The sequence below is a fragment of the Mandrillus leucophaeus genome, unplaced genomic scaffold, assembly GCF_000951045.1.
Source record: "Mandrillus leucophaeus isolate KB7577 unplaced genomic scaffold, Mleu.le_1.0 Scaffold991, whole genome shotgun sequence".
Classification (NCBI taxonomy): domain Eukaryota; kingdom Metazoa; phylum Chordata; class Mammalia; order Primates; family Cercopithecidae; genus Mandrillus; species Mandrillus leucophaeus.
Window position 1 is genome coordinate 426,769 of NW_012110819.1, and position 12,479 is coordinate 439,247.

General features: G+C 34.6%; 1 pseudogene; it reads left to right on the forward strand.

Annotated features, from left to right (window-relative positions):
• The first annotated feature begins 5,204 nt into the window (after positions 1-5,204).
• LOC105532891 overlaps positions 5,205-12,479 on the forward strand; it is an 8,871-nt pseudogene continuing 1,596 nt past the window's right edge.

Sequence of the window (12,479 nt, forward strand, 5' to 3'; positions counted from 1 at the left end):
AATTATTATGTGTGAGTGAAAAATTAAAATACCTGACAACAGTGTCATTAAATGGACAAAGGGACAGTCAGCTTTAAAAATTCTAATGTCTTTGTAATTTTATAGGCACTCTGTGGAAAGAAAAGATATAAAATATCTTTCTTTAGTATCGAGTTAAGTATATATGGAAAATTACCTAAGCTAAACCCCGAATAACTATAATAGAGAAGATGTCTTCAAAAGTGCAATTTAAAAATTCAAGAGAAGGCAACAAAGAAAAAACAATGACATAAGCCAAAAGCCCAGAATAGAATAGTAGAAATTTGTGCAGATATATTAGTTGCAATGATGGGCCTAAGCTCTCCAATGCAAAAGGTATTTTTCAGACAGTTTAAAAAGGAAATCTGCCAATATACTTTTTACATTAGGTACACTTGAAATATAAAGACCCAAAAATAGATTTTTAAAATAAAATTTGGTATAGCTGTGTTAATTTTAGACAAAGAGAACTTAAAATCTATTACTAGATAAGCACAAAACTCATTTCATTGGGTTTTATAAATATTTAAACTTGAATTCATATCTAACATGGCTTGAAAACATATGCAAAATCAATTATAAATGGGCAATTCTTCTTTTATTCACAGAGATGTTAAAACACTATATTCAGTAATTGATAGATCAGACTGACAAAAGGATGATAGGTGTATGAGTGTTCATTTTATAACCTTTTCCTTTATTGAAAGCAGAAGTTTAAGAGCATATTTACTAACAAAAATCTCTGAAATATTGACATATGCAGCACATTTCATTAAAAAGCTAGCTGCCAACAATGCAGATATAGTGTCTGGTTGAAACTATGTTCTTCCTTCTACTTGGAATACTTTATCTTTTCCTCTTCACCTAGCTAAATTTTACTCATCTGAGTTCTCAGTTGCCTCAGAGAAGCCTTTTTGAGCTCTTGGACTTGGTTTAGTACCCAAGTACTTGCTTTCATTACACCTTGTAATACTCCAATAATGACACTCAGTGAACTTGTAGTTGTTTAATGTATTTTTCCCTGATAAATCAAAAACATGGAGCCAGAAGCACTTCATTCTTTTTCTCTCTTCAGTTCTAACACAATGCTAACCTCACCATCTAGTGATGGATTATTAATTGCATATGTAAAGGAGGGAAGAAAAGGAGGGATGTATTCTCTATTAGCTTTGCTGCGTGGGGACTCCAGAGAATATCCTCGCATTACTTGGAGACCTGTGGGGATTCTAGTGTATTGGAAGAGTAGGAGTGTTGCTGGAAATGAGGATGCCTAATGCTCCTTCAGGAAGCCGACACCAGAGAGAAGAAATGATGCCTGCCATGTAATCACAGGACTTACTCAAGAGCCACTATGGGATGCCACTTACAGACTTCCATAAATGATTGGGTTAAGGGAGGCCACGTTGCAGGGGCCAGAGTCCCTGAAATAAATACGAGTATATAAAATAGTAAAAAATAAGGGTTATTACTGTCCCATTCATCCAAATTCTTAAACCCAGGCTGATACGGCATAAGCAAACATAGACTACAATATAAAACACAACAGTGATTTATAATACTCGGGGCATAAGGTATTTGCCATCCAGATTACTACGATTTTTTTTTATTCATGACATGAAAAGAGCCTTTGTATATACAGAAACTAACTTCAGAATTGGCTATGTCACAAGTAGTTAGAAAGTAAGGCCACAAACAAACAAACAAAAAATTGCTGAACTTAATAAAAACCCAGAAACTACAGAAGATGGGGAGAGGCACATCTGCTCCAGAAGGAATTTTCAATGAACAGCAGGAAAAGGAAAAAAGCTTTACCCTGAAGATTTTTAAGCCTGGCAGAGAATAAACACAACCATTACCCAAGTTCACAGCTGTAACCTTGGGGAGCTGAACTGGAACATGGAACAGTTGCCACCTGCACAGCTGAAGAAAGACTAATAGCAGGAACTTAACATCAGATCGGTGATTTCTTGGCTGCAGAAAAGGTGGCATCTTTCATAAAGCAAGCTGTTTTCCTGCTTTTAGTGACTCTAATTCTACTGAAGATTGTCGTTTTATAATGGAGAAAAACCCTTGCTGGCAACATTGCCTATATACTGATCTGTCATAAAAGACTCTAACAGATGCTTGTGCCCAGTCTCCCCTGTGACAGAACATTCATTGTGGGTAATGTTTGCGGCACATTCTGCCCACGAGAAGCTACCAGTGATGCATTTCTCCCAGACAACAAGCATTTTGTACCAAATATCCAGCACTTCTCTGAAGATTGTTAATCTACCACCTTTCATAAAGTAAAATTCACATGCAACAGTTTACAGAATAAGGAAGAAAAATGGGAAAATAAATTGTACATTCCTTGTCCTTGGCAAGCAACCAGATTGCAGTATTGCAATTAGAATTTTCCCCAATATTAATTTTTTTTAAGAAAGCAGATAGTTGTCTTGTAGAAGTTCCCATATTCTATTCTTGAAAACTTATTTCCTCATGATTAAGTTATGATTATACATTTTTGGTAAGAAACTATTGGTGAACTGTCTTGTATTGCATTGTGTCATGAGACATGTGACATCAGGTTACCCCACTATTGTTGAGGTCACCTTTAATCACTTAAAGTGGGGAGTGCGAGATTTACATATCTCTTCATTGTAAAGATACATTTCTCTTTATAATAAGTAGGTAGGAGGAAGGGTGCCGTGAAAGGCACAATTTAAACAATTGAGTGTTGGGGTTGAGACTGAGGCAGAGAGACAGATTAGGCAATTGTTATAATAATCCATGCAAAAAATTATCAGAGTCTAAAAGAGTGGTGCCAAGGTGGAATTGGGCAGAGAGAAAGAATTCCAGAGTTAAAGTGGCTGAATCAACAGGACCTGTAGAGTGACTAGATATATGGGATAAAGCAAGATTTAAAGAATGTGGAAAGGAGTGTAAGCTAAGTACTAGGTTGGGGGGTTGCAAGATGAAAATAGCGGATTTCTTTTTGGATCTTCTGAGTATGAGATTCTCTGAGGAATTTCCAATGTAAATATCAGTTAGATATCTCAAAGTAAAGGTGACTAAAATTTAAGAGGTTACTGTATACACTGTATATTTGCTTAACTTCCTTCCCTATCTTTCCTGATGGATTCCATTTCATGTTAATGGGTGATAATATTTTAATAACAATGCATAAGAGTGATTTAGTCTGTGTTTGCGGCTCATGTTTATATGTATTTAGAAAGTTTATATTAAATAGCTATGAAGAGATCTCACCAATTTCTTTCCTTTGACGACCCATTGAACCAGCTCTATTTATTATAAAATTACCATTATAATGGAAATAGACTTTCAGTACCTAACGCTTCTTTTAAACTTTAAGTTCAGGGTTACACGGACAGGTTTATTACAGAGGTAAACTTGTGTCTTGGGGGTTAGTTGTACAGGTTATTTTATCACTCGGGTATTAAGCCTAGTACCCGTTAGTTATTTTTCCTCATCCTCTCCCTCCTCCCAATCTCCACCCTCTGCTAGGCCCCAGTGTATGTTATTCCCCCACTTTGAGTCCATGTATTCTCATCAATTAGCTCCCACATATGAGAACATGCAGTACTTGTTGTTTTGTTCCTGTGATGGTTTGCTAAGGATAATGGCCTCCAGTTCCATCTATGTTCCTGCAAAGGGCATGATCTCATTGTTTTTATGGCTGCATAATATTCCATGGTGTATATGTACCACAGTTTCTTCATCCAGTCTATCACTGATGAGTTAATTCCATGCCTTTGCTGTTGTGAACAGTGCTGAAATGAACATATGCGTTTATGTTACCTGACACTTTAAATGTTTGTTTGTGTTTCTACCACTTCATTGTCTTCTTAGATAAATCTATGCATACATGTTTATCACATTTTACATAAATAGAAGAATGTGCTATTCTTATTGATATCTGTAATGCAAGAATCAACAACAAATGGACATGTTATCTATTGTCTTATATCTCTTGTTCTGTGGATGTTTCACACAGTTAATTCTAACAAAATGGCAAAACTTCCAAAATATGTGATTCATTTAATGTAAACAAAGCTTGGAAAACAAAACTGAGGAAAGAGGTTTGTTTTCTGATGACAGAGGTAGTTCAAACAAGGTGTTAATTATTATAAATTTTGGGACTTAAATTGCAGCCTAATCCATGAGCTATTAAAACTCAGAACTTGTGTACTCAGTAACTTGAAATGGAATAAGGAGGGGTCCTTATGTCTTATTTGTACAATTTTCATCTCAATTATTTTATTCTAGTGTCCTATGGTTTAATATTCACCTAATTTCAGAATTAAGTGTTCTGTGATGTTCAACAAATTTGTAATCTCGCTGAAGGTATAAATCTGGAATTTTACTGTTTCTAGAAAACAGTTTAATCACACTGTATATGTTGAAGTAGTCTAGAGTACATATTGACCACTTAACATTATCTTATTTAATAGTCATTACAATTTTTTTGAGGTAAGCAGTGTAATCCTATATCAAAGACAAATAGAGACTTAGGAGGTCTCAATAATTTACTGTATAACCAGTCAATCAGTAAAAAACAAACAAAACGAAACAAACCTTGGTAAGTCTGCCTCACTCCCAAGGCTGGACGCTTCCCATTCTACCAGCTATCTTCAGTATGCCGTGCCTTAAGAAATTTACTTAACTATATCAAATGGGTCCTATGATATGTGTTTGGACACATACCCAATAGCCAACTCCCCTCAGAAATCTCCAAGACAGTCCTACTTGTAGGGTAATGTCATATTCAGTCCCTCACTAATAGTTAATCTCTTAGTCTTATGCTTTGTCATTAATGTTCCCCTGATTTTTACATTCTGCATTAGGCTAAGCATCAAAAGAATATGTAGAGTTTTTAAAAAAATAGATGTTCCTTTCTCACTCCTAACTATTCTTTATCAGTAAGATATTTTTCTTATACTAAAACATATCACACTTGTTTTAATGTAAGGATAATGTCTTGAAGTATTCAGTAATAAAATTACTTAATTTCTCAAATTTTAGCGATATTTTCGTAAATTTGGGCAATATTTGTGCTTCAGGAAGATATACCCTGTTTGGCTCATTATCTGGATTGTATCTTCCTCTTTGTAGTTTTCATCTGTGAAATCTCCAGTTGCAGGGACTGTGCATACTTCTTGTAATCCCCAATGTCTGCTGCTACCATGGAGCCTATGAACTTCCGGTATCAGATGAGTCAGAGGCAGATTAAGACTGAAAGGTAGAGGGTCTTAAAACCAATAGACTAAGATCATAAATTTGATCATTCATCCCCAAGTTTAAGCAACTATCTTAAGTAGCTGGCTTATGCTAGAGTCAATGGGTATAATGTATAACATATTTGGAGTTAATTATTAGTATTTATACAATCCTATAAGAAATAGGAAAGAATGAAAAGAAAAAGAAGACCATATCTATCAATAATTTATTGATGATCTGAACAGAAGTTGATAAAAACTCCACTGTCAGGTGGGAAGAGGTTTGTTAGGAAATTCAGAGAAATGCAGGGGCCTAGTTAAGATGCTTGTGAAGGTATAATTTTTTTTGGCAAATACACAATTTATAAATATCAGTTTCACTCTGTATTATCAAGAACATAATTAATATTTTTATTAATATTCATTTAAGTAACACCCTGTATCTCTGTATCTTAATTAAGTTAGAAAAGTGACTTTTTCCTCACATAATCCAGAATAATTTCAGTTTGTAGATATTAGTAGCTACTAAATTATGTTCTCATTGTAAAATAATAATATATAAGGGGCATGCATGAGAAAAAGTAAAGGAAGAATAAGGAAGCCAGGATAAGAGTTTCTTAAGTTAATTCTCATCATTTTGGTTTGGAATGTAAATATAAATGCTTCAAAATCTGACAGCTACCCTCAGCTCTACGATTAGCCGCTCTGTTTTCCTGCTAAGTCGGCAGATGCTTGTGTCTCAAACATGAGGCTCCTACTTGTAAGAAGTGCCAGAAAAGAGAAAACACTAGGTTGTCCATGTTCCCTAGCTAAACAGAACTTTCATTTTGCTTGTTCCCAGAATGAGGCAAACTGGGAAGAAACTACGGAATAATGGATTGGATTTATGGGCATACATTAGTGGTCCGTAAATCATTATAAATCACTTGTCTCTTCATAAAGCCAATATGTTATGTAGAAATGAGCTATGGACAGGGGTTATATAGGAATATCTTTCACATCACCCGCAGTAAGAAAGTCAAGCAGTTGATCTTTCGCAATGGCATGTAATTCTGGCTGAAAGAAATGAAGGCCTATTTTTTGCCTCAATATTTTCTTGCAAAGTAGGGACATACCATTCCAATTTGTTGCAGTAGGCAAAATTAAATTGGTAAGAGTTATTTCTTGGACTCTGTTTCTATTTTATCTGCCACCGAATCATTTAATTGTAGAAAGTTTATTTTATACTTAATCAGATTTTAGCTCCTAGATTATTGGGCTTTAAACTTTTAAGAGTTCTTATTTTTTCTCCTTATTAAAAACCTTGGCATGTTACCAGCACACTACATAAAAGAGGGCCACAGCAGCGCTTGCTCTCCCTGGAAAATTTTATTTGAAGCAAGTGGTAGGCATAATAAAATGTTCCTACAAGCTTTTAGAAAAGTTAAAACAATACACAGAACAAGTTTATTGTAGGTTTGCTTCCTAGGTTCAAGTTATGGTACCCTCCAACTACAGGCATTCTCTCCACCTTTAAGCATTCATAAATTTCATGAGAAAAACTATACTTCAGTGACTATTGCTCAGTTACCATACAAATAGAGATGATAGGTGCTTTTTCTTCCCATCTGCCATTATGGAATTAGTTAATGAATGCTGTAATACCATAGCATTTAGCAAATTTGAAGGATTTTTTTTTCATGTTTACTACAGTTCCCTGTTTTATTCTCCAAGTAGAATCTACTCAGTTACAACTCTTTTAATCCTATTCATTACTGACAATCAGATTTCGGGCTGGCATCATACTCAATGATGCTGTCCCTCCCATTGTTATTACAATGGAAAGCCTGTGGCTAGGTGATAGAGGGAGTCGCCTGTGAAATGTAACCCAGTACAGTACATTTTAGTTTGTTAGATGTGCTGCTTTGGTCTTTTGACAGTTGTTCTGGGAGTAAATAACATCTGCCATACAATTGGCTGGCAAAACTCATTTGTAGTATAATTAAACAGCCATCATTTTGTTAGAGCGTAAACATGAAGATAAATAGTCCATGAATTAGCAAGTGCAACATCGTTTGACAGCTCACAGCTAGACAGGCATAATATAGATTTTACATATATGCAGAGTGTCCTTGCCAAGACAGCTAACAAAATCAAAAGCACAATCAGTATCAAGAATTTTCAAACTGGAGGTGAGAGTGTTTGGACAGCCTTAGCAATCTCACTTTTGCCATATTTTGAGCCTCTTCCTTGATCTAGCATGGTGACCAGTCCAGGTGGTCTTCTTCACCTTTAAGTTATATTTTAAAGGTTTTCATCTTTGGCAATTTCTTTTCTGGAATTGTCACCACCATTTCTTCGTTAGAGCTAGAACAGAAACCAGAAGTCAACCCTATTTAGGTATTAGCCAAAGGTATTTATCTTCCTCCGAGGTGTCTGGTAAAATAGTTTAATTTATGTAGAAAGGTCAGAAAGGAAGAAAAAACTTGTGGAAATTTATACTTTATTTTTGTGCTCTCTCCCAAATGGCTGAGAGGATTGCCTCTGAATAACAGGTAATTTAATGAAGGTTTTCAATTCACATCAGTTCTGTTTTATAAAGAACTGATTGTACAGTGGAGTAGTGCTATCCTTTGCTGCTGTCCTTTCCTCCCTTGGCTCATTGCCTTTGGACTGGTTTGCTGGACATTAGGAGTGCTGCTTTTAGAAGGGCAAATGAATAAAATGGATACAATCTTCAGAGTATGGTTAGGAAGGAATGGTGAAGCCAATTGTCAGTGAATTTTGTATCCATATTGTCTCTACATGATTACTGAGCTCCATTTAAATGTAGATACGGGAATCTTTATTTCACTGTTTCTTAAATGAGAAAAGGATCTATTTTATTCTTAGAATAGAATATAGTCCGTAGTCAATAAAATATATGTTGAGTAAAATAACAAATAAGTTAAGTAACTTATTTCAAGTTGCTTGAAATACTATTACTGCATTGAAGATGAGACCTATGAAATTTAATGATTGTTAGCTATTAAATATAACCATTTTATTTCCATTGTTATGCTTTCCATCTTGTGTATCGCTACTGTTGATACTTATTGAGTAAGCACCTCTACTGGATGTGTTATATAAATACTCCATTAATCTCTGCAAACATTTATTGTTTTAATTTTGTTTATGATAAAAATGTTATATTCCCAATTTCCATGATTAGTATTGATCAGATTGAGCTGCTCTATGCTGCAGTAACCAGTAACCTTAAAGATTCAGTGGCTTCATAGTATTAAGTTTATTTTCTGTTTATGATCAGTTTATATTGTAAAACATTTGAGGGTCTGGTCCACATAGACTTTCGGAAAGTGAGCTGAGAATGACAACACCACCTTGGCACTGTATCATCTGGTGCATGAAAACCCCATAACCACAGTTTGCAGGGGAGGAGTGAGTGAGCTGGAGTGTTATGCACCAGGTCTTTTATGCTTTGGCTTCAAAATGGCCCAGGTGACTTCCACTCACAGCCCATTGACCAAAAACCTGCCATACAGCCCTGACTAATTTCAGGGGTGGGGAAGGTGGTGAGGGAACAGATGGAATGTGATGAGCACCACTCCCTCTGATAAGCAAAGTTATGTGCCCTCTAGAACCAGATTAGACGACACAGCTGACATTGCTTAACAAAAATTGAAATTCTAAATCCAGAAATTCACATTGCAATAGAACTTGAAACACACTGAAAGACACTCTGAAAGACACTACAGAAGAAAAATTAACATACATTAACCCAAAGTAGAATTTATCAAGAGCAGGAAGATTGAGTCAACATTTGAAATTGATCAATATAATCTACCAAAGAATAGAATAACATAGAACAATCATATGGCCATACTAATAAATCTGTAAAAAGCTTTTGATAAAATTTTAACAGTACCTTCATGATTAAAAATTGTTAGGTAACAACCCCATCAAAAAGTGGGCAAAGGATATGAACAGACACTTCTCAAAAGGAGACATTTATGTGGCCGAAAAAAACCTGATTAGCACTGGTCATTAGAGAAATGCAAATCAAAACCACAATGAGATACCATCTCACACCAGTTAGAATGGCGATCATTAAAAAGTCAGGAAACAACAGATGCTGGAGAGGATGTGGAGAAATAGGAATGCTTTTACACTGTTGGTGGGAGTGTAAATTAGTTCAACCATTTTGGAAGACAGTGTGGCAATTCCTCAAGGATCTAGAACCACAAATACGATTTGACCCAGCAATCCCATTACTGGCTATATACCCAAAGGATCATAAATCATTCTACTATAAAGACACATGCATGCATATGTTTATTGTGGCACTGTTACCAATAGCAAAGACTGGGAACCAACCCAAATGTCCATCAATGACAGACTGAATAAAGAAAATATGGCACATATACATCATGGACTATGCAGCCATAAAAAGGATGAGTTCATGTCCTTTTCAGGGACATGGATAAAGCTGGAAATCATCATTCTCAGAAAGCTAGCACAGGAACAGAAATCCAAACACCACATGTTCTCACTCGTAAGTGGGAGCTGAACAATGGGAACACATGGACACAGGGAGGGGAACATTACACACCGGACCTGTCGGGGGGTGGGGGGCTAGGGGAGGGATAGCATTAGGAGAAATAGCTAATGTAGAGAACGGGTTGATGGGTGCAGCAAACCACCATGGCACGTGTATACCAATGTAACAAACCTGCACGTTCTGCACATGTATCCCAGAACTTAGAGTATAAGAAAAAAAAATTTTTTTTTAATTGTTAGCAAACTAAAACTAGAAGGCAACCTCCTCAATTTGATGAAGGGTATCTACAAAAATAAACAACTGATGTCACATTTAATAATGAAATATTACATGCTTTAACCCAAGATTGGAAAAAAGATAAATTGCCCTCTTTTACTACTTATATTTAACACTGTGCTATAATAAGGGTCATACTCAGCAGATGGAGGCAGTAAAAAATTACAAAAGAAATACAGTTTGGAAAATAAAAGCAAAAATGTTTTTATTTACAGACAATATGATTGTTTATGTGAAAAATTCTAGATGCTAACAAATCCTAAAACATAAATTTGGTAAGGTCCCAAGATATGAAATCAATGTACAAAAGCCATTTGCATTCCTGCATACTAGCAAAAAATAGTTGGAACATAAAATCTAAAAAATATGCCATCAAGAACATGAAACACTGTGCTTAGGCATAATATTTAAAATATCTATAAAATCTATACAATGAACACTACAATAAAATGTTAAGGGCAATTAAAGATCTAACAATGAGATATACCAAGGTCATGAATTACAAGACTTGATTTTGTGAAGATTTGTCTATCATTGAATTTACCCATAGACTCAAGGCAATTTGACTTGAAATCCTAACATTATTTTGAAAATTGTTTCTAAAATTTATAGAAATACAAAAAACCTAGAATAGCCAAAACAGACTTGAATAACAGAACAAAGTTGCATTATTTTAGCTGCCTAAATTTTAAGTCTGAAGTAACAATACGTGATATACTTGTGAATAGACAAATAGATCAATAGAACAGAACAGAGATTCTGTACATAGGCAAGAAACCAAGGTAATTCAATGGAGAAAGGAGAATAGTTTCAATAACTAGTGTTGGAATAACTGGTATCCATATATAAAGGCCAAAACTGTCTTTCTAAAACAAAACCTAAGAATAGTTCCGTGAATTTGGAGTAGGTAAAGACATTTTAGAAAGAATATAAAAAATATAGAAAAGTGATAATATGGATTCCACTCAAAATAAATACTTCTGTTCATCAAACATTTTGTTAAAACAGTGAAAAGGCAAGACACAAGTTTGAAGAAATATTCGCAATATGTATTTTGAAGGATTTGTTATCAATATATGAAAATTACTTTTCTATATCAATAGTGACTTAGATAATCCCAAATAAATTTACAAGAAATTTTGTAAAGGAAGGTATACAAATCCCAGTAAGTTCATAAATATAAATAGTATGAAGAAAATGCAATTTATTCCCTACTACAATATACTTTCTCACACCGAATACAGTGTCTCAGATTCAAAAGACTGACAACCATAAATTATGATTATGGTGTATAACAAACGGGGACCATACTATAATGGTGGTGGTAAGATAAAATAGACCAACCACTCTGGACAATTCTTCATCAGTTTCTCAAGATAAACATACATGTAGATTGTGAGCCAGAAATTTCACATCTTGATATTTATCTGGGAAAAAGGAACACATATGGTGCACAAAAAGAATTGTACAAAAATGTTTATCACAACTTTGTATCAATAGTCCATTAGTTATTGCTGAGTAGATTTTCTCCTTAATGAACTTTTGATTGTTGATTTGCAAAAATACTATTTTGAGTGAATGAAGCCAGACAGAATAGAGTACATTCCCTATGACTCCATTCATGTGCAGTTCAAAAGAACGTAAGACATATGTATTGATTGAAGTCAGTACAATGGTTGCCTGCCTGTCATATTTTGATTGGGAGTAACTATAGAAGTGAATCCATTCTTTAAAGCTCATTGAATTGAACTCTTAAGATCTATGTGTTTCAGTGTATATAAATTTTACCCAAATAAAGAGACTAATTCAGGAAATGTGTATATCTATACATATGTATCTATACATCTCTCAAATACTGTTTGAGTTTATTTTTATTTTAAGCAAAATGTAATAGAATAAATGGTTTGCTGGCAAACAGAAAAACTAAACAAGCAAACAAACGAAACCCAAAAACCTCTCTGGATATTTTGTGAGATTTATGACAAGCACAATAAACTATTAAAACAACAATAGCACATGACATGAAGGTTAAAAGTAATATTACATCACAATCTACTGGTGCAACTGTCAACATGAGAACCATTTCTTATGTATAGAATCATTTATGTATCCATTTCCAAAACACTTGGTGAGAAATTGAATGATTAAAGTTTTAGAACTGGTGAGAGAAAAAAAGCTATGGCCTAAAAAATATATATGATTTCTGGCTTAGGGCTTCAATTAAAAAACAAAAAACAAAACAAAAACATGCGAAGTGCTATTCCTCAACATGGCTGTAGAAAAATTTAACTCAAGCAAGTGCAATGAGTGAGATCAGGCAAAACTGCAGTAAATACACACGCACCATAACTATAACTTAGTCCAAAAGGAGTGAACAATCATCTATACAAGGTAAATGAGGTGAAATGAGAAAGTTGATGACCTGTGTT